The 25,042-nt window shown below is 34.8% G+C and overlaps 1 pseudogene; it reads left to right on the forward strand.

The window, feature by feature from the left end:
* The first annotated feature begins 1,912 nt into the window (after positions 1-1,912).
* On the forward strand, positions 1,913-19,548 carry LOC128158842 (uncharacterized; annotated as a pseudogene).
* The last annotated feature ends 5,494 nt before the right edge of the window (positions 19,549-25,042 follow it).

Raw genomic sequence — 25,042 nt, forward strand, 5'->3', positions numbered from 1 at the left:
TATAACAGATTTTGTATTTCAAAAATGTTATTTAAAAATATCATTATATTATGTAAAAACAATTCTGAAGTTCGCAATGTTAAAATGCTTCAATTTCTTTTCAGTGCAGCAATATCAATGTTCAAAAGCATACAATATTAATTCGCTCACAGCTTGCCATGTTAATGTTGTTAAATAATCTGAAATAACTGAAATTCGTAATTGTCAAGAATAGCACCCGATATTACAAATGATATAGAAATCTTAAACTGATTGTAAGGTACAATCGCCAGTTTACGTTTAATTTTTCATGAAAGAAATCATGCATTGCTGTTTTGCCTAAACTGTTACTGAGATTGCATTGCTCAGAATTGCCCTCAATGCAATCTTTGCTATTACAACAGGATTTGGCATCAATTTTATTTTTTCATTTTTATACGTATTTTTCGTTATATTTATTTTTTTAAAATATATTTTCTGCTACCTTTTTCACAAGATAATGTGTAGGTACATGTATTAATAATTTTCACTTAAACTGTACCCGTGACAGATAATATTGACATCGTTTTATTTGAAAATCAATTATCTTGTGTATATGGCATCAAACTGATTGGGAGAAAAGGCACATTTCTAACTGTGATGCATTTTTGCGAATGTTTTGCGCCACTTTTGGGGAGAAAAGGCACATTTCTTACTATGATTCATTTTTGCGAATGTTTTGCGCCACTTTTTAAAAGAAATGTCTAAATTATTGCTATTGTAATGTAATATGTTTTTAAGTGTGACTTTTAATGTTGACATTTTGATATATCTCTATTAACAAAATTTGCGGACACGTGTGTTTTTCTCCAATGGTTATACAACCTATGAAAATACGCATTCTAATATAATGATTTTTATTATCATGAAATATAGCCAAGAATTATTTTAAATGAAAATACTACTTGTGTTGCACATAACATTTGACTGTGAAATATCTCTCTTGTGACCCGTGTCAATTTCACATTTTTTCAATTAAGTATATTTGATATGTCATTATACAAGTTTACAGTACAGTATTCAGTTTGAAATATTTCAAAAAAAATAAGAATTTTTTTTTAAAATCTTTAAGTTTTGGTGGTATCGAACCCACAACCAAAAAACCCAAGTTTTATAAAGTCAACAAATGTCTATTGCTCTAACCACTGGGCCATTTCATTCACAACAAAGTGCGGTGTTTAAATGCTACATTGTATCTGAGACGTTGGCCACGAATTTACGGACTTGTATTATTTTTCTAAAACGTTCAATTATAGGGCCACAAAATGACATTTTTAAAGTTCAGTAGGTCATCTATCCACATTTTTGTAGATTAAAATCGGTTTAAATTCCATTAAACTGCATTTAGACTATGACAAAAATACGGAGCTCATACCCACTCTACGAAAGAAAATGCATTAAAGTTATACAATTTACACTATTTGGAGGTTTGGACACGCATACACCAGTTTGAATCAACCTATTGGAAGTATTTAAAATATTTAAGGGTTACAAACAGATGTTACGTTAATTATACATTGTTTTTAATTTATTTTTTCTAAAAAGTATAAGATTTAATGATATTTTAATTTTGAAGTATATAATTATTCCTCATATGGGCATTTTACACGCCTATTGTATCCATCTTCCTTTTAAAAGATATCATTTTAAAAAAAAAATCAATAGATCAGTCAAAGTTCCTGAATCACAATTTATATTCTGGTACCTACATGTATCTACATGGCATTTTTAGAAAAATTTCAAGTTTATTACATGCTTTATTAAAGTCCACATACATTCGAACAAATAAAATTACAAGTGTCCCAATGTCTTGATCTAATACCGTGCGCGCACTCTAAAAGGATATTTTAACACCAACACCGTGCGAAAAGAATGACAATTTTTCTCTTTTCTGATGGCATTATCTGAATTCCAAATACCACCCGACGCCAAGCATTATTTGGTGTGCGGAACTGAAGACTGTGAGAAGAACTGCCAGTTTTACTGCAATGACTGTCACCAACCAATGTGTGAACAATGCAGAGATGAACATCAGAAGAATCGAGAAACCAAGAACCATGAAGTGGTCCCTTATAAACAACGAAAACGACCGCTTCCTGTAGAGAAATGCAAGTTCCACCCCACAAAAGAAATAGATCTTCTCTGTAAGGAATGCCAGATTCCCCTTTGTTCTAAATGTACAGGCTCAAAAGAACACCGCGGCCATTTGTTTACCAACCTAGAAATAGTCTTTGATGAAAAGGTTTCGATATATAACGAGGAAATTGCCAACATTAGAAGCTATTTTGAGCCTACTTTTCAAGATCTAAAAAAGGTAATTGCTGGAGATGTCACAGAAATTAGGAAGATCATTGCAGGTATAAGAACATCCATAAAGGCTGAAGCTGAGTCTGTAAAAAATCTGGTAGATGCAGTCACATTAGATAAAATGGAACAAGTTGACAAAATAGAACAGTCATTATTACAAACATTAAACAGACAAAACCAAGAAATCGATGATTACATCAACTCTCTAAATGATTTAATCAAAACATATTATGGTTACTTATCTCCCTCAAACATAGAACAATTAACATTTGCCCTCAAATCAGAAAACTTGATTATACGACCCATACCAGAGACATCAAAACCAGTCCCACCCGTATTTACTGCTGGTCAATACAGCAAGGAAGATGTCGCCAAACTACTGGGTAGAATAACTGTCCCCAACACTAAACCAGAGAACAGAAAAATAAAACCCATGGAGACTGCCTCTACACAGATGAAACCTACAGGGAAACAGAGAAAACAAGACAGAGAGAAATCTGACGAGAAACAAGCACTGTCTTTGTCTTCCTCTGTCACCAAGGTCAGGGAGTACACAGTACCAGGTGTTGATGGTGTATATCATATATCACTGGGTAAATCAGGCAGACTCTGGTTCAGTGATAATATTGGTAACCTTGTCCAGACAGATCTACAGGGGAATCAGCTACAGAAGATACAAACCAATGGTAGAATTGAAGGTTACCACACAGTCACACAGGACGGGGGTCTGATCTATACAGACAGACACAAGAATGTCATCAATAGGATAACACCGGATAATACAATCACTGAATTCATTAAAACAGGAGACTGGGTACCACTGAGTATACACTCCTCCCAATTCAACGGTGACCTACTGGTTGGGATGATTGGTAAAGTCACCAGGTACAACAGGACATGTAGAGAAATACAGAACACACAGAGAGATAACAAAGGACAGACACTGTATGATAACCCACGCTTCATCACAGAAAACATCAATGGTGATGTCTGTGTATCAGACATTGACAAACATGCTGTAGTGGTGGTGGATAAATCAGGAGAACACAGGTTCTCCTACACAGGTCAGGGGTCAGGGTTTAATCCCTGTGGAATATGTACTGATGTACTCGGTCACATCCTGGTGTGTGATGGTATCAGTGCCACAGTTCATCTCCTGAATCGGGACGGTCAGTTCTTGTCTCAACTAATCACATCACAACAAGGGGTAGAACATCCCCGTAGTGTGTGTGTGGATGATGAGAACAATCTCTGGGTGGGACGGACCCCCAGCAAAACAATGACAGTGTACAAGTATCTGCAGTGAACATTATAATTATATATCCATACATCCATTGTACTATGTATATTTCGTGAGAAAATGTTACTAACATTATGTTAGAGCACAATACCTGATATCTACATGTACAGTACTTATTGTATTACATCACACGATCCGTGTGTATAACCCTGTATGCTATCCTCTCATAATGATTCATGGATTATTATTAATTGCTGAAGATTTGACAAATAAATATATAGACTGGTGTATTAAAAATATTTTTAGTGATTTGAAACTGCATTCTTCAATAGATATTAATAAATTCAACAAGCAATAGATATCAGATTTTCCAAGAGAATTATTACAAAAATGTGCATTTTGTTAATTAATATATCACCCCTTATAAACCGTTGTTATGATAGAATTGTTATTAAACAGCAATCAACGTCTCTGAACATTGATAGTTCTATTCAACACACTGCTATTTGGGCCGAGAAGCATGAATAGATAGATAGATAGATAGATAGATAGATAGATAGATAGATAGATAGATAGATAGATAGATAGATAGATAGATAGATAGATAGATAGATAGATAGATAGATAGATAGATGATAGAGAGAAGGAGATTTGAAGGGAGAAGGTGCATGTCCGAATAGGAAGATGACATATAAGTCCCTTTTAAAAATATGCTCCCTGTTTTTAGCACTTTGTATGTGTGTCGACCATTTCGCTTACGTTGTAGAGCATTATGATCTTTTTTATCTCAGGGTGGAAGTACAGTATAGGGTATTTTTTCATTTATTAAAATTTGACCTTTCCCAAATACGTTTATACTTGAAACCTTGATTTCCAAGTCAACAAACAAGCCTGATATGTGTGTATTGCACCTGTCCATCTATAACCAAGCATTGATAGTACAAAGGTTTTGATTAAACATTGAATAATATCCATGATACTAAGTCATTACAGTCAAGAACTTCGACGTTGTGACTTTAAAATACAGGTCTCAGGATGCATGAAACAATATCAGACTTAAGTCAAGATTTTAGTCAGTCATAAAATAAATATTAATGGTAATATGACGATTGAAATTTGTAATTGACAGTATTTATTTGAAGACATTTCTAATAGCATTTCAATTTTGTTAGTGTTTCCAATCAAAAGATATTAAGACAGTACATGTATAATTATTGACTAAATTCTAAGATTGCTTCATAATCCTAATCAGGTATAAGGAAACAGAGGGTTAAAGAGGTGGACGACGCAGGCACAGCTTACATGCATCAGGAAAATAATGGTGGTCACTGGCGCATCTTTTGAGGGGTGGGGGGGGGGGGGTTGAGGGGACTAGCCAACATATGGAAGGCCTCCGATATTATTCAGCAGCATTATCAAAGTAACCTTATTCAAGAGTCTTGTATTGTCCTTATCGTTACACGGATAAGATATTTGAATGTCTCCAATTCAAAAAAAGGGATTTACATCTTTCAGATCAAATCCCCCAGACGAATTCTTAAGGATAGATGGCAGCAGATTATTCCAAACAAGATAGCAATGCAGATGGCATGAACAGGAAACAACAGTGGCGAAGAGCCATAGGAGATGGAACTGAATAAGCCATGTACATGTACTTTAGAAAGACTCAACGGATGAATCTGCTGTGGTCCTCAGGTGGACGCCTGATGGATTTGCGGCCGATTGTTAAGATGAAGGGGAACAATGCGGGCAGGAGCACTTGGAACGCAGCATGCCGAGCAGTCGCAGACCAGTCCCAAGATGATTAAGCTTTGTGCCTTCTGGCATGGACAGAATTAAAGATCGATGTTGTAAGAGGTTGTACTACATGAACTAGTACTAGTACATGAACTAGTTTACAAGGTACATGCCATTGGGTTCTGATAGTCCGTCCGTTCGCCCGTCTGAACCTGCTTCCTTTCTGTTTCATATTTTACTCCCAGGGTGGGACCAATACGATTGACTTCGAAATTCATAATGTTTCAGTAATATTGTACTTATGTCATTTTTAAACGAGTTTTTCGACTCATACGGACAGAGAGAGACAAATAGAGAGAGAGATGCAAATCGCTTTTATCTGCTGGTCAGTAAATGAAAAGAATATGTCCTCTAGCATTAATATGTCCGACGAAAATGCGATTTCTAACAATACCTAATTGCATGAGTCGAACGGGTTAAAATTTACAAAAAATAATATAGGCAAGATAGTAAGACAAAAGTGTGTGTATGCATCAAATTTCTTTTATCATAGATATAAATTGAAATTGGGAGAGGGAACATTAATGCCCAAAGTGCATGCATGTGCATGAATTTGCAAACTAGAAATAGTTGTCCTCTTAGCTCCTATGTCAATTTTGATCTGATTTAATATAATAACAGGACTCTTCTATCCTATCGTTCTAAGTTATACTTTTACCTGATACCTCTAGATTATCAATCATCATCAATAATATTGACGAATTATTCTGAGTGGTTTAATTTTTTGGAGACGGAAATAAATAGAGAATGATAAAAACCCTTTCCCATATCACAGCTTGTATCAGCCCGAGATTCTAATATCAGCCCGAGGGATGAAGGCCCATGGGATGATATTGGTCGAGGACTGAATCTGATACAGGCTGTGATCAGGAAAACGGGTATCTATTATTTTATATATTACGTACATAGTAAAAAATTTAAAAACATCAACTTGAACAAATTGAATTTAAATATTATTTAAAAGAAGTCTGTACAGTTGTACACGTATTAAATAAAAATATGAGATCTAATTGATTTAACAAACATATACCTAGAGAACCGGAATTTCTTCAGGTTTTAAAAGTTAATTGCTCCAAAAAAATGCTAGCATTTGAAGTTTTCTACTGCATCTTAAAATTTCAACTGTAACAAATGTTTCATTTTTCGTCTGTAAACATGCACAAATGTCGAAATGAAAACATTGGTAATCTCAGATTACTAAGCTCACCGAGACGAGGCATCACCCTTATGAGGCATCACCTTTATGAGACCACCGTTATCATTTTATATGAAAATCATACTTTATAATCTTGAATATTCATGGATACTGTTTTGACACAATATCATATATCATCTGTTAAGAATTGTATGATAATCATATATTCATTTCATACGGTATCATAAGATACAATGTATATCAATACAATAATATAAAATACAATATTGCATCCTATCATACTTACAATATATATCATATAATACAATAAATACTATAATAAACAATGATGATATATGACATTGTTACGTATGATATGACACTGTATTATGTTATAAAGAATTGTATTTTATCACATAATACAATATCATAATATATAATGCAATATAGTATTATATGATACAATATCATTTCATATAATACATCATAAAATTGTAACATATGATATTATATCGTATTATATAGTGTAAAATTGTTTTGAATGATACTGTATTAAATTTGATACATAATAAATTGTATCATATGATACAAAAGAATTTGATATAACATTGTATCATATCAAATGATACAATACCATGTGATAAAGTACATGTGATATATTATATTATATTATATAATATAACAATATCAAATAATACAATTTCATGTGATATAATACTATATCAAAGAATCCAATATCATATTATACAATATCGTTTCATACAATATTATAAATTATTCAATATCGTTTCAAACGATACGATATTATATATTGCAATATCATATGTAACAGTAACATGTGATTAAATAATTAATAGTACAATATTAATTATACAATATTGTATCATAATATAAAATGCTTAACATAACAATATCATGATACAATATCATGTCATAAAACATAAAAGAATTGATACAATATCATATCGTATCAGATAACTTTTTACAATACAACATATATCATATTGTATTATTTTAAACAATAGTGTATCATATTATACAATACTTTATCATAGAAATCATGTCATATCACTTAACAACAAACACATCTATCCATCAAGTATATTTGAGTAGGGTAGGCGATTTTTTTTAGCATCCTTGATAATGAAGATTAGGCTCTGCATCTGAAGCTACCTCTGCGTTTCATTTATGATTTAGTTAGATCAACTATGCAAGCTATTATCTATAAAATATGTGACCTTTTTAAAAACCTTTACTTCATCCAGCATCCGAAACCTATGCCTCAGATTCAGCATTCAAGCCTGTCAGGTGCATCAATATTCTAAGACGCATCATTCATGCACATACTATCAGTACATTATAAAAACACAATTTATTCCTACCAATATGTTTTTTATATCAATAAAATTTATGATCTTTTTGTTTATTGTAATTACATTATATTCGAATGTAAATGCAAGATATTAAAGTAATAGAGATTTCAAATTTGATATATTTCTTTCTGATAAAACAGTTTTTATGTACATTGCCTATAAGGTTGGTCAATTGTCACGCACTGATTGAAAAAATATAGTGAGGGTTGCAAAACAATTTTTACGTGTAAATGCATTTTACACTAAATAATTCATAACCCTCATCCCACTCTCCATTTCCTTAGCACCAGCTCTTGTATATAAATATTTATCTGCGATGCTGAATACCTTCATAGAGCACATGACGCTACATAAGTTATAGCTCTTTATTAACTTTATAAATTGAAAATAAGTTCATTTTAAAAACAAGTTTTCCTAGCATTGTTTGAAATAAAAATATTCGATTGAAAATATTCTGGTTTAGTTACAATAAAAATAACGTGGATGATAAAGAAAAATGATTTTTGTATGATGGGCTCATTTTATACATAATAGATAAAAATCATTGCTACCTTCATGAAGAAAGTATTATAACACTTATTACAAGTTAGCCAAGAGAGCTTACTCTTTATATCATAAACGTTTATAGTAACAAGTTAAGATAAGCTCATTTTTTGACATTTAAAATCATACAAATTATAAAACATTTTTATTTGGCAGGTTTTTTTTTTTCAATATTGTACCCCTCAGGGGGAGTTATCACTTGAATTATGTATTTTGCCCTGATGGATTGTTTTACTACTTTTGTCTGGGGATGGAGCTGCATGCCTAGGAAGCGCGTCTCCCGGGTGGCGGATAAAGGATTCCTCATTTATTGAGAGGTGCAAGAGATACACTGAAGTAGGAACAGTGAACCAGCGCAGCATAAGCAAAAGACACACTGACCGAAAACCACTGGTCCTAAAACGTTTGAAGAGGCTGACTACAACCTCACGGGAAAACAAATAAGACTGTTATAGACATCAAAGAGCAAAAAAGAACCAATTAGGAGCTGGAAATCTCCATCAATGGCAGTAGAGAAACGGGGGGGGGGAGTCTTAAATAACGCTAGCGTCTGATTAGATCCCTTACGACAACTAAAGAAAAAATTCAATCTTGGACAGTGGAGTAAGAAAGAGTATGTATAGAGGAGTGCCATCGGTACCGATTGCGAGAGAGATGGGGGAATACTAGCTGGGAATCAGTGAGTGCTGATTGACCGTCAGACCGCCATTTACAGCAAAGAACTGCATGAGGGAGGAGTTGTTAAATTATTTCTCAACAGGCTGTAAAATCACTCATGGGATAGACAAACGTCAGCAAAAAAACATATAAAAGCACGATTCTAAACAAGACTGCGCCCGTTATCCAAGTGTATGCGTCACATAATTAAAACGAATAGGAAAAAGAAACCAGTTTATTAGGCGCAACAGTAAACCGTGAATAAATGCTACAAGACCGAAATAAGTAACATCCTTAACGCAAAGGCAGCGAATGATTTTAAGGGTTACAAAAGCAATGGGTTCCGTGGATTTGGTATAAAATGAGATTTAGAATGGAGACAGGCTACGTGAACAACGGAATTATGATCACTAGAACATTGTTCTCCATTCACGTACAAATTAATACGGGTACCTGCTACTTGAAGAGTGAAAATCAATTTAACTCTTATTAGTTGGCAGTGAAAATCTGTTTTGACACTAAAGTCCAGCGAAGACCGGATAACAACAGCGACCACTACGTGGTGAAAACCCGATTAAGGCTACACCTCAGCACAAACAAGAACAAGTTAAATCCGAGACTGCTTGGATGCGGAGCACCTAAAAAATAAAAAGGTGGAAAACAGAAAGAAAATTTGAAAACAGAGAAGAAAAATTGTGGGAGCAGCAGAAGATGGCCTATGTGAATTCAGCAGAGAAATTAAAGCGGGAAAAACGGACAAACAACAGCAGTATAGAGCTTGAAGGGGTTGCTGAAAAATACAGAAGGATTAAGTATAGTCCGAGTTTCACCTCCCATGCATTGTCAAATTGTTATGTTATCCAATTCACCATTGTATTACGCACCTCGCATGAACCCATATGTGCTGGTGACTTATACACCCCTAAAAAATTAATGAAAGAATTTCATTGGTCAGTTCTTACAAATTCGTATTTTCGCCAAACAGGGTACGCGTCCCTGTGTCTGTCAGTTTTCCATATTGAAAAAATCGCACAACCGTAACACCTCAGAAATCTTCTTTTTTATGAAATCTTTCATTTTTATACAGGACTTCTCCCTATCATTCGTTAAGTACCGCCATTTGCCTAAGGAAGGGAAGATCACTGGTGGAAGATTCTACGGTTTGTTCCAACACCTCTCACTTAAGCGAGTATCCCCTTACTAAAGCTTGTTTATACCATCCCAGAGCCATGCCAGCTTCAGGCACTTATTCCAACATAGTCAACAACCGAGTGACCAAGTAAAAGCTTAAAGAAACTGTTGCGGAATTAAGTTCCAATATTCAATCCAAGGAGAGACAACTTCAAGCTAAAAAATAACAGTTGCATGAAAGGAATGAGTATATTCTGCAACTAGAGGAACAATTAAAAAGGACAGAAGCTGTTGCAAGTAGCTACAACGAACAACAGGACGACATTCGAATAATGATAGACAATGTTGACGATGAAAATGGCAGATATCTTCCTCCTCCTCCACCTCCCGTCTTTCCTTAACGCCTTCCAGCCCACCCGCTAAACCAAGAGGAACTTGGAATTTCTAGAATCCCATTGCCAGAGTTTGGATTTCCTTTCCTCTTCTTCACCTTGATTCAATGTTTGATGCAATTAGTGATTAAAAAGCCAAATTCTTTATCAACTTTGATTTACGGTTTGCATTATGGCAAGTTGAAATGTCACCTTTCTCCAAACACAAATCAGCTTTAAAGCTAAATATAATGACACATTATGATGGCAAAAAGAGATCATTTATTTAGAAAGTGAAAGTCATATTTATGTATACACTTGTTCATAATATTGCGTTACTACATGAATTATGCTAACATGTATTGATCAACAAAATCTAAACTACTATACTAAATAATAGACTCAACTTTTGGTGCTTTAATACCGAGAAATCGGAAGAGTACTGTCTTTTGTTTTATATATTTTTAACTTTTTTTGGTATTTGGTGATTACCAATTTGTTTTTATTTTTTCTCAATCAGGCTTCGCTAATTAATAATCAACGTAAATTCCTTTAAAAAATCCGGAAATCGTCTGAATTTTTCTGATTTTACAATCTTGCACATGCGCATTACATTCACGCTAAATCACGGGATGCTCTTCAGTTTATGTCAGTTTCCATAATATCACGTTTGCCAGGATAAACTCAAAAAAGATAATACAAATACGTGTAAATTTTTATTAAAAATTTGCTATATATTCAATGAATTCCTCAAGCTGATCAGCCACATCATCTCCTATGGGAATTTGAGTTCGACATCATCGTGATTAATACGTGCAGTCCGGGAATTTTCTTAGGTCTCTGTAGGTTTCGACCAATCGATAAGGGGTGGTGTGGGTTTCTGTTTAGCTGTTTCTATATTAAAAGCATAAATTCCAAACTTTTTCTACATAATTATATACAATGTTTATACTTCCGTTAGTTATGAACTGTGCAATAAATAAATGAGAGAGCACATGTATAACTGAAGCAAAATACAAAAGTATTGTCTTTCTGTTGTCTTATACATGTACAAAAATGGTTCGGTAGAAATTTAATTTTATATTCATTTTTATTTTTGTAGCGACTCTTAATTATCAAGAGGTCGATGGGCCACATCACTCACCTGAGCAAAAATAGGTATGAAACAATTAGCTTAATTGAGTCATAATACAAACAATCTGGACAATGTTGTATGATACATGTAGACCCTGTATAAATAAAAATCCATTTTCCCCTTGGATATTCTTATGTTTTTTATCAAGTCCCTTTTTAAGATGATTTTATAATCACATCAGATGTTGAGCACTGCAATTCTCAACAAGATCCCAAACAATTATTTACTAAGGAACATAAACCTACATCAAACTTGGAACCCCCATGTGAGGCCCAAGAATCGCCAAGTGGCCAAAGCCAAGCAATTGTAAAAATCAACATTTGTCAAAATGCTTACATATAAGTAAAACCATATAGTACACAATTTCAGTTTTTGTGATTTAAAATGTTTTCCTTTGTAAAATTGTGGTACAAATGTGGCCCAAACATACGCAAGAGTTTGATTTTAATGAATTTGAATCTACATTACATAGGGTTGCTTTCACCAAAGTTACAGCTTTTCTAGATATTTTTTTTTAAATATTGATTTTAAATATTCCTATGTATTAAATTTCCCCCATCCCCGTTGTGACCCTATCCTACCCCCGGGGATCAAGATTTGAACAAACTTGAATCTATCTAGTTCCTACTTGAGGAAGCTTCCACACAAGTTTCAGCTTTTCTTGGCAATAGGTTTTTGAGAAGGCGATTTTATCTTTATATTTTACTATGTAAAAATTCAACTCTAAATGTAGCGCCACCCTACCCTCAGGAATAATGATTTTCACAACTTTGAATTAACACTAGTTGAGAATGCTTCCACACAAGCTTCAGCTTTCCAGACCAACTAGTTTTTGAGAAGAAGATTTTTAAGGATTTACCATTTGTTTACACTACATTTTCCTATGTAAAAATTTAACCCCCCTCCCCACACACACACTTTGTGGCCCCACCCTACCCCAGGGGATCATGAATTGAACAAACTTGAATAAACTCTTCCTGAGGATGCTTCCACAGAAGTTTCAGCTTTTCTGGATGAATGGTTTCTGAGAAGAAGAATTTTAAAAATTAACTCTATAAATTCCTATGTAAATATTTAACCCCCACAGTGGTCCAACCTTACCGCTGGGGATCATGATTAACAAAAACTTGAAAATACTTTACCTGAGGATGCTTCCACACAAGTTTCAGCTTTCCTTTCTGATTAATTTCTGAAAAGATGATTTTTTAAGATTTACTTTTTATATTCCTATGTAGAAATCCGATTCTCCATTGTGGTCCCACCCTTCTCCCGGGGGTCAACTTTGAATTTACTCTACCGGAGGATGCTTACAAAAAGTTTTTAGCTTTCCTGGCTAATAAGGTTCTAAGAAGAAAAATTATAATGATTTATTCTATATATTCCTTTGTCAAAAATAAATCTCCCATTATGGCCCCATCCTACCCCCAGGGGTCATGATTTCTTGACTCTGAATCTTCAGTAGCTAAGAATGCTTCCAAATAAGTTTCAGCCGGCCATATGATTCTTAAGAAAAAGACTTTTAAAAATTTCTCAAAATTTTTCAATAATTCCTAAATATCTCCCGTTAAAAAAGGGCGTGGTCCTTTTTCACAACTTTGCATCCCCTTTGCCTAAGATTGCTTTGTGCCAAGAAAAGCTTACTTAAGCTTTCAGCTCAGGTTAGCTAAAATCTATACGAGCATAGTCAATGAAAATAAATTGCAATTACGTGAAAACCATCAAATGTAATTTTTTTTAATCATTATACCAAAATGTTATGACCGTATACTTAAAAAATAATACCATTAAATGCATTGTCGTTAATTGTGATTTCATCGTGGTTCATTGCCGTTCCTTGCGCTTCAATTTAGTTAAAAGACGCGCCAGGGTGGGGAACCTTTAAAACTAAATTTATCATTCTTTGTTGAAAATTCATTCACCGATGAATATTGCTTAATATATTATAACAATTATTCTTTCATGATTGTTGATTATTAATTATCAAACAATTTAATTCCTCAATGTGTACAATTTGTTTTTCATTTGTTTTCTTATTTATTACGGAATGGCTTTGCAACAGTAGCACCACCTGCACAGATTTCCAAATACCCTTTGTAAAATCGCGATATATAAAATCAGGCAAGCTGTGCATACATTTCGTAAATGAAATATCATCTTTAAATAATAAAACTATATAATATGATGTTAAGAATTATTCATGGAAAAGAATCAAGTATAGTTTAGCAGATGTCTACACAAGTGCAGCGTTATTTCCCGCCATATGTCGACGAGAGAAGAGACGTAACTGTTTTAAACAATCAATTTGTGGCAATGTAAGTGTGTTTGTGTGTGTTTGCTACGGATACAAAAATATATACAGCGATTTCTTTAAAAGTTCGGTGTTTATAACTTCAACATCAACTGCACAGAGTGAAAATTACAGTAATTTCAAAGTCAGATACCTTGTCGGGATACTGGGTACTGTAACCAATTTTTATTCTTGTTTACTGCGGGGGTCATTTTTTATGGGGTCATTTTTTTCACGTTTAACATGAAGAAAAATGACCCCTAGGTCTTTTTTCTTCAGAAAAATCCATATTTTCTACGGCAACGGGGGGTCATTATTCTACGTCGAAAAATGACCCCAGGTAATTATTCTATGCGAGTCATTATTCGTCATTACACCGGCCAAATAATTCTTGAGATAAAGACTTTAAAAATTCTTCAAAATTTTTCAATAATTCCTGATTATCTCCTGTTATAAAGGGCGTGGTCCTTTTTTCACAACTTTGCATCCCCTTTGCCTAAGTTGCTTTGTGCCAAGTTGGGTTGACAGACAAAATGTCATCAGAAAAGCATTATACCAAAATGTTATGACCGTATACTTAATAAATGATACCATTAAATGCATTGTCGTTAATTGTGATTTTATCGTGGTTCATTGCCGTTCATTGAGCTTCATTTTGGTTAAAAGACGCGCCGGGGTGGGGATCCTTTAAAACTAAATTTCTATATGAATAATATTGTTTGGGAAAAAAAGGACAGGCCCTTGAACTACCCCCCACCCCCCCCCCCCCTTTCACCCCCGTTGCTACGTGCCTGATGCAAATAAACTTTATTCTTTTTATTCAAAGTAGAGGTCAGAAGATCCGTCTCTTGTTATTTAAATCTTAGACGTATTCAATGCAGTAGGTGCTCGCGTTCGCGATTGGTCGCGGAGACTCGCTCTGCTGAACACGCCTCAGTTCTCTACCTATATTTACAACCAGGAAGTTAATTGCACAATTTTCTCAGGTGACATCCCAGCGATAATGGCTGCATGAACCCATTTTAAGGGTACATTGATGGTAAGTTAGAATGATTATATCTATATCTAATGATGGCAAATAAGTGACATATTCCCTGACGTAATAGTGAGTTTGTGATTTTGTACAATTAAGATTACCAGATTATAAAGTCGATCAACAACGGACGATTTTATATGCAAGATCTTAAAGCTAAACCGAAAGTAGTGGCAATTTTTCACATATTACACTCACTTACCTATTTTTTTATTTAAAGAAAAATTTCATGCTTAAAATATTATATTTTTTTTTATACCAAAATGATCTGGGTCACAATGAAATGAAGTACACGCTGTTTTACTGTAGTCTATATTTGATTTGTAAAGGGAAGCAACCATGCGCGGAGGTAGGTGGGGGAGAATTGGATTGGAATGCCCCCCCCCCCGGAAAATTCAAGATTCTTAGTATTACCCCATCATCAAACACCCAATTATCTCTCTAACAACCCCCCCCCCCCCGATAAAAGGCTGGATCCGCACATGATTACCCAGGTAGCACAAAACGTTTTCATAACATTTTATTCTGGTTGTAAGGTTGATCACCTTATATGTACCTCGCTAAATGTAAATCAAAAACAATCAATTTTTATTAAACACTAAAGATACATAGATGTCAAAGTACCCATGAATGTTCTATGATTTCACTTAATTATGTTTGCATTTTGTTTTTTGTGCGTATATGTGTATATACTTGTATTTTTTTTTGGGGGGGGGGGGGGGGGTAGGTAAAATTATTGACTACCTTATAATTTTATATAGCAAAATAAATCAAAATAAATGCGACAGCTTCCTTTAACTAACTGAGACGGCGCGCACGGTGTTTGTGTTAATTTCGGTAACGTCAAAAAAAAAATTCAACAACTTCATTTTCACTTATAACGCAATGATACATTTCATTATGCATTGCATACAAATAAATAAAAAAATAAGAACTTTGAACTAATTTTTTCAACATATAACACATTTCTTATTTCAAAAATGTTATTTAATAATATCATTATAATATGTAAAAACAATTCTGAAGTTCGCAATGTTAAATTGTTTCAATTTTGTTCAGTGCGGCAATATCAATGTTCAAAAGCACACAATTCGCTCACAGCTTGCAATGTTAATGTTGTTAAATAATCTGAAATAACTGAAATTCGTAATTGTCAAGAATAGCACCCGATTTACAAATGATATAGAAATCTTAAACTGATTGTAAGGTACAATCGGCAGTTTACGTTAAATTTTTTATGAAAGAAATCATGCATTGCTGTTTTGCCTAAAGCATTGCTCAGAATTGCCCTCAATGCAATCTTTGCTATTACAACAGCATTTGGCATCAATTTTATTTTTTCATTTTTATACCTATTTTTCGTTTTATTTATTTTTTTAAAATATATTTTCTGCTACCTTTTTCACAAGATAATGTGTAGGTACATGTATTAATAATTTTCACATAAACTGTACCCGTGACAGATAATATTGACATCGTTATATTTGAAAATCAATTATCTTGTGTATATGGCATCAAACTGATTGGGAGAAAAGGCACATTTCTAACTATGATGCATTTTTGCAAATGTTTTGCGCCACTTTTGGGGAGAAAAGGCACATTTCTTACTATGATTCATTTTTGCGAATGTTTTGCGCCACTTTTTAAAAGAAATGTCTAAATTATTGCTATTGTAATGTAATATGTTTTTAAGTGTGACTTTTAATGTTGACATTTTGATATATCTCTATTAACAAAATTTGCTGACATGTGTGTTTTTCTCCAATGGTTATGCAACCTATGAAAATACGCATTCTAATACAATGATTTTTATTATCATGAAATATAGCCAAGAATTATTTTAAATGAAAATAATATTTGACTGTGAAATATCTCTCTTGTGACACGTGTCAATTTAACAGTTTTTCAATTAAATATATTTGATATGTTATTATACAAGTTAACAGTACAGTATTCAGTTTGAAATATTTCAAAAAAGATAAGAATTTTTTTTTTTTTTAAAGTTTTTGTGGTATCGAATCCACAACTAAAAAACCCAAGTTTTATAAAGTCAACAAATGTCTATTTCTCTAACCACTGGGCCATTTCATTCACAACAAAGTGCGGTGTTTAAATGCTATATGAGACGTTGGCCACGAATTTACGGACTTGTATTATTTTTCTAAAACGTTCAATTGTAGGGCCACAAAATGACATTTTTAAAGTTTAGTGGGTCATCTCTCCACATTTTTGTTGATTAAAAACGGTTTAAATTCCATTAAACTGCATGTAGACTTTGACAAAAATACGGAGCTCATACCCACTCTACGAAAGAAAATGCATTAAAGTTATACAATTGACACTATTTGGAGGTTTGGACACGCATACGCCAGTTTGAAGTATTGGAAGTATTTAAAATATTTAAGGGTTACAAACAGATGTTACGTTAATTATACATTGTTTTTAATTTATTTTTTCTAAAAAGTATAAGACTTAATGATATTTTAATTTTGAAGTATCTAATTATTCCTCATATGGGCATTTTACACGCCTATTGTACCCATGTTCTTTTTAAAAGATATTATTTTAAAAAAAAAATTCAATAGATCAGTCAAAGTTCCTGAATCACAATTTATATTCTGGTACCTACATGTATCTACATGGCATTTTTAGAAAAATTTCAAGTTTATTACACGCTTTATTAAAGTCCACATACATTCAAACAGATTGACAATTAAAATTACAAGTGTCCCAATGTCTTGATCTAAAACCGTGCGCGCACTCTAAAATGACATTTGAACACCAACACCGTGCGAAAAGAATGACAATTTTTCTCTTTTCAGATGGCATTATCTGAATCCCAAATACCACCCGACGCCCAGCATTATTTGGTGTGTGGCACTGAAGACTGTGAGAAAAACTGCCAATTTTACTGCAATGACTGTCACCTACCAATGTGTGAACAATGCAGAGATGAACATCCGAAGAATAAGAAAACCAAGAACCATGAAGTGGTCCCTTATAAACAACGCAAACGACCGCTTCCTGTAGTGAAATGCAAGATCCACCCCACAAAAGAAATAGATCTTCTCTGTAGGGAATGCCAGATTCCCATTTGTTCTAAATGTACAGGCTCCAAAGAACACCGCGGCCATTTGTTTACCAACCTAGAAATAGTCTTTGATGAAAAGGTTTCGATATATAACGAGGAAATTGCCAACATTAGAAGCTATTTTGAGCCTACTTCTCAAGATCTAAAAAAGGTAATTGCTGGAGATGTCACAGAAATTAAGAAGATCATGGCAGGTATTAGAACATCCGTAAAGGCTGAAGCTGAGTCTGTAAAAAAACTGGTAGATGCAGTCACATTAGATAAAATGAAACAAGTCGACAAAATAGAACAGTCATTATTACAAACATTGAACGGTCAAAATCAAGAAATAGATGATTACATCAACTCTCTCAATGGTTTAATCAAAACATATTATGGTTACTTATCTCCCTCAAACATAGAACAATTAACATTTGCTCTCAAATCAGAAACCTTGATTATACGACCCATACCAGAGACATCCAAACCAGTCCTACCGGTATTTACTGCTGGTAAATACACCAGCAAGGAAGATGTCGCCAAACTACTGGGTAAAATAACTGTCCCCAACACTAAACCAGAAAACAGAAAAATAAAACCCATGGAGACTGCCTCTACACAGTTGAAACCTACAGGGAAACAGAGGAAACAAGACAGAGAGAAATCTGACGTGAAACAAACACTGTCTCTGTCTTCCTCTGTCACCAAGGTCAGGGAGTACACAGTACCAGGTGTTGATGATGTATTTCATATATCACTGGGTAAATCAGGCAGACTCTGGGTCAGTGATAGTAGGGGTAACCTTGTACAAACAGATCTACAGGGGAATCAGCTACAGAAGATACAAACCAGTGGTGAATATGAAGGCTACCACACAGTCACACAGGACGGGGATCTGATCTATACAGACAGAGGCAAGAACGTCATCAATAGGATTACACAGGATAATACAATCACTGAATTCATTAAAACAGGAGACTGGAATCCACTCAGTATACACTCCTCCCACATCAACGGGGACATACTGGTGGGGATGATTGGTAAAGTCACCAGGTACAACAGGACAGGGACAGAAATACAGATCATACAGAGAGACAACAAAGGACAGCCACTGTACATGTATCCACACCACATCACAGAAAACACCAATGGTGATGTCTGTGTATCAGACTCTAACAAACTTGCTGTAGTGGTGGTGGATAAATCAGGACAACACAGGTTCTCCTACATAGGTCAGGGGTTAGAGTTTGGTCCCTGTGGAATATGTACTGATGTACTCGGTCACATCCTGGTGTGTGATGATATTAGTGAAACAGTTCATCTCCTGGATCAGGACGGTCAGTTCTTGTCTCAACTACTCACACCACAACAAGGGGTAGATTATCCCCGTAGTATGTGTGTAGATGATGAAAACAATCTCTGGGTAGGACAATATGACACCAACACAGTGAGAGCGTACAAGTATCTACAGTGAACATTGTAATTATGTATCCAATTATCTATACATCAATTGTACTACGTATATGTCGTGAGACAATGTTACTAACATTATGTTAGAACACAATAACTGATATCTACATGTACATGTACAGTATTTATTATATTACATCGCACGATCCGTGTTAGGTTTCTTCAATGTTCAAGCCAATTTTCATTAAAATTCGCTTCTTAGAAAGAGAGATATTTAATTGTGTCGTCTCAATAATATCCGAACAACCCTCGAATATCCCTGCATGCTATCCTCGTATATTGATTATTGTTTATTTCTGAAGATTTGATAATTTAAAAGAAAATATATTTAGAATAAATTTTATTCTGGGTATATTTTCTTTTAAAATTATTTTAAAACTGTACCGTTTTTCTAAGATTGCTACATGATCCCAATCAGGAATTAGGAACCAGAGGGTTGAAGAGGTGGACGTGGAAGGCACAGCTGACATGCATCAGGAAAACAATAGTGGTGCCTGGCGCATCCTTTGAGGGGTGGGGGGGGGGGGGACTAGCAAACATATGGAAGGCCACCGATATCAGCAGAATTATCAAAGTATCTTTCTTCAAAAGCCTAGTATTGTCCTTATTGTTACACGGATAAGAGACTTGAATGTCTCCAATACAAAAAAAAGGATTTACATCTTTCAGATCAAATGCCTCAGACGAATTTGCAAGGATAGATGGCAGCAAATTATCCCAAACAAGATAGCAATGCAGATGGCATGAACAGAAAATATCAGTGGCGAAGGGGAGGAGAATGAACAGAAAAAGCCATGTGCTTTAGAAAGACTCAACGGATGAATGTACTGTGGTCCTCAGATGGACGCCTGACGGATTGAAGCGGTCGATTGTGGAGGTGAAGCGGAACAATGCGGGCAGGAGCACTTGGAACGCGTGCAGTCGCAGACCAGCCCCTGTGGAAGAAGATGCTTAAGCTTTGTGTGCAAGTTTCAGCTTTCCTAGCTGACTGGTTTCTGAGAAGATGATTTTTTAAGATTGACTCTATATTCTTTAGTAGAAATTCGATTCTCCATTGTTGCCCCACCCTTCTCCCGGGGGTCAACTTTGAATTTACTCTACTGGAGGATGCTTGCACAAAGGTTTCAGCTTTCCTGGCGAATCAGTTTTTCAGAAGAAAATTTTAAAGATTTACTCTTTATACTGAGTAACTCCTATGTCATTAATCTCCCATTGTGGGCCCATCCTACCCTCAGGGATCATGATTTTCTTAAATTTGAATCTACAGTTCTTAAGAATGCGTTCAAATCTTGAGAAAAAAACTTTTAAAAAATTCTCAAAATTTTTCAATAACTCGTAATTATCTCCCGTTAAAATAGGGCGTGTCCTTTTTTACAACTTTGAATCCCCTTTGCCTAAGATTGCTTTGTTCCAAGTTTTGTTGACAGAAAAAATGTGATCAGAAAAGCTCACTTGAGCTTTCAGCTCAGGTAAGCTAAAAACTATACGAGCATAGTCAATGAAAAAACTGCAATTACGTGAAAACCGTCGAATGGAATTTTTTTATTTAAACATTATATCAAAATGTTATGACTGTATACTTAATAAATATACCATTAAATGCATTGTCGTTAATTCTGTTTTCATCTTGGTTCATTGTCGTTCATTGTGCTTCATTTTGGTTATAATACGCGTCGGGTGGAGATCCTTTAAAACTATATTTTCTATATGAATAATGTTTGCTTGGAAAAAAAGTAGAAAGGACAGGCCCTTGAACCCCCCCCCCCCCCCAATTCACCCCCGTTGCTACGTGCAAATAAACTTTATTCTATTTATTCAAGGTAGAGGTCAGAAGATTCATCTCTTGTTATTTAAATCTTAGACGTGTTCAATGCAGCAGGTGCTCGCGTGTGCGCGCCTTGTTTCGCGATTGGTCGCGAGGACTCGCTCTGCTGAACACGCCTCAGATCTCTACCTATATTAACAACCAGGAAGTAAATTGCACAATATTTTCTCAGGTGTCCTCCCAGCGATAATGGCTGAATGAACTCATTTTTAGAGTACATTGATGGTAAGTTAGAATAATTGTATCTATATCTGATGATGGTAAATAAGTGACATATTCCCTGACGTAATAGTGAGTTCGTGATTTTGTACAATTAAGATTACCAGATTATAAAGTCGATCAGCAATGGACGATTTTATATGCAAGTTCTTAATGCTAAACCGAAAGTAGTAACTATTTTTCACATATATCACACATTCACCAATATTTTGGTTTAAGGATAAACTGCGTGCTTAAAATGTTATATTTTCTTATACCAAAATGACCTGGGTCACAATGAAATGAGGTACACGCTGCTTTATTGTAGTCTATATTTGATTTGTAAAGGGAAGCAACCATGCGCGGAGGTAGGTGGGGGAGAATTGGATTGGAATGCCCCCCCTCCCCCTGGAAAAAAGTACTACCCCATCATTAAACACCCAATTATCTCTCTAACAACCCCCCCCCCCCCCCCCCGCCCGATAAAAGGCTGGATCCGCACATGATTACCCAGGTAGCACAAAACGTTTTCATAACATTTTATTCTGGTTGTAAGGTTGATTACCTTATATGTTCCTCGCTAAATGTAAATCAAAAACAATCAATTTTTGTAAAACACTAAAGATACATAGATGTCAAAGTACCCATGAATGTTCTATGATTTCATTTAATTATACCCGCACTTTCTAAAGAAAGTTCAAGTATATTGTTGTTACCCTGTTTCGTCCGTCCGTCTGTCTGTCCGTCCGTCCGTCCGTCCGTCTGTCACGTTTTACTTTCTCAAACTGCTCTTACATCTTATAAACCAGCAAACTGAACTCTTGGAGTTTGATTTGGGGTATCATGTTGTTTTGTAAAAAGGTTTCAAAAATTCTCTGTTAGTCCTGGGGGTCAAATAATTGGTAAAAAATGACGTTTTTTCACCAAAAACCTTCTTCCTCGAACTCCTACTACATTTTCAAAAGTAGACAAATCATCTCTTTGGAATATGTTTTAGGGTATCCTATAGATGCGCAATATGGTTTCGGAATTTTCAATTTTGTCCTGGGGGTCATTTAATGGCTAAAAAATGACGTTTTTTTACAAAAAAACTGGTTTAAAAAACGTCATTTTTTTAAGCAGTAGCCAAATGATCTTCTAGAATATGATTGGGGGTGTCATATTGAGGCATGATCAGGTTCCAGAATTTTTTTTTTAATTAAGGGGATCAGTGGGCAACAAAAAATGACGTTTTTTGGCAAAAAAAATATGGTTCCCAGAACTCCTCGTACAACTTTTGGAGTAGCTACGTCATCTCTTGGGATATAATTGGGGCTGTCCTATAGATGTGCAATAAGGTTTTAAAAATTTAAATTTCATCCTGGGAGTCAAATAGTAGCAGAAAATTGACGTTTATCACTAAAAAAACAAACATTGATCCAAGAGCTCCTCTTATGATTTAATGGATAGACAATCATATCTTGGGATATGATAGGGACTGTTCTATAGATGTGCAGTAAGGTTTTCAAAATTTAAATTTCATCCAGGGAGTCAAAATGTAGCAGAAAATTGACGTTTATCACTTAAAAAAAAAACATAGATCCTAGAACTCCTTTTATGATTTAATGGATAGACACATCATATCTTGGGATATGAAAGGAACTGTTCCATAGATGTGCATTACGGTTTTGAAAAATTAAATTTAACCCTGAGGCCCATTACCTACCGGTACATACCTTTTGATGCCCTTTAAGGATCAAGAATATATATGGTTAAGGGGTGGGGATCTCAACCATTTTCGAGATATTCGTGCACTTCCTGTTCAAGGGGGGTCATGACCTCCCCCGGGGCCCATGACCTACATACCGTTTGATGCCCCTTGACACAAGGAAACAAGAATATATATGGTTTAAGGGTGGGGATCTCAACTGTTTTGAAGATATTAAGGGACTTGCTGTTTGAGGGCGTCAGGACCACCCACAGGGCCCATGACCTACATAACATTTGATGCCCCTTGACATCAGAAACATGAATATATATGGTTTAGGGGTCATGATTATAACAGTTTCTGAGATATATGGTAATTTCAAATTCCTGGGGGGTGGGGATGACCCCAGGGATCAGATCTAATAAACCCTATATATTGCCAGTAACAGCCAATATATGATTATGAAAACCCTATATTATTATCTTTGTCCGTTTTCAAGTTACCATTTACAATAGAGTCTATGATTCTTCCTACAAGGTTCAATGTTAGACCCCACACCCTTTTGACACCCCCCTCCCCCTCCCCCCCCCCCCCCCCCCCCGCCCCCCGAAAAGTGGTTGTCTAACCCAAAATGAGAAAAATCAAACCAGGGTGCACAACTCAGAGCGGGAAAGAAGAAAAAGAAGATGAAGAATATATACACGTATTAAGAACCGTACAAAAACAGTAAGTCTCCAAACTTCAGTCAGGAGACTTAATGATTAATAAAGATTAAATAGAGATAGGATCATCAAACATCAATAATTTAAAGATAATTGACAATTTCTGATTCTAAGGGGGTCAGGATGACCCCTTAGGGTCATGACTTACATGCCATAATGATCTGATGCGCCTGCATGACCTAAGGAGGAATAATATCTTTGGATTAAGGTGGGGATCTCAATGGTTTTTATGATATTTGATAATTTCAGGAAGAGCACTTGGGATCATGACCTACATACCATCTTAAATGCCTTGAACAAAGAAACAATAATATAATATGTACATGATATATGATTCAATTTAAGAACCAAGATATGGATCAATCATCTGTTCTGTAATACTTCCTATGTATATATACATTTACATGTATTAGTTTGTGTTTTGTTCTATACTATTCATGTTCATGACTGTAGTATGGCTTAGTCTCATTTTAAATTACATTAAAAAATTGTCAAATATATGACTTGGAACCCCCACTCCCAAACAAACTCAAATATAAACTGTTCTCCCCCCCCCCCCCCCCCACCCCCTCCTTGTCGAATAATCTATTAAAATCAAAATATAATTTGGGTGTCTAAAAACTTTTATAAACTGGTAAAAAATGTTATTCTTAAAAAAAATTACATTACACCTTGCATAATTGACAATGATCTGTTGAGATACGATCAGAGGTCATATTTCTACCTTGGGATCAATAAGTAGTATTCATTGACAAGTTTAAATTAATTAATAACAATAAATGATTCAAATTATAAATGTTTATACTCCACATTCATCCCCCCCCCAATCTAACCTGCTTATAAAGATTCAGTCTTCTTAATACATTCTTACATGTGTATATACAGTAGCAAATTTTAAATCATTTCTTGATTGCTTTTTCTCTCGTGATTCACATTAACATTTTGGAAATTGCTTAATTCAATTTTTAAGATTTATAAACAAAATGTTATATGCATCACTGCCATGTGTATTCACCTATTTGGGGCAATTGTAAAGTCTCTAA

This window comes from Crassostrea angulata, chromosome 8 (assembly GCF_025612915.1).
Source record: "Crassostrea angulata isolate pt1a10 chromosome 8, ASM2561291v2, whole genome shotgun sequence".
Taxonomy (NCBI): domain Eukaryota; kingdom Metazoa; phylum Mollusca; class Bivalvia; order Ostreida; family Ostreidae; genus Magallana; species Magallana angulata.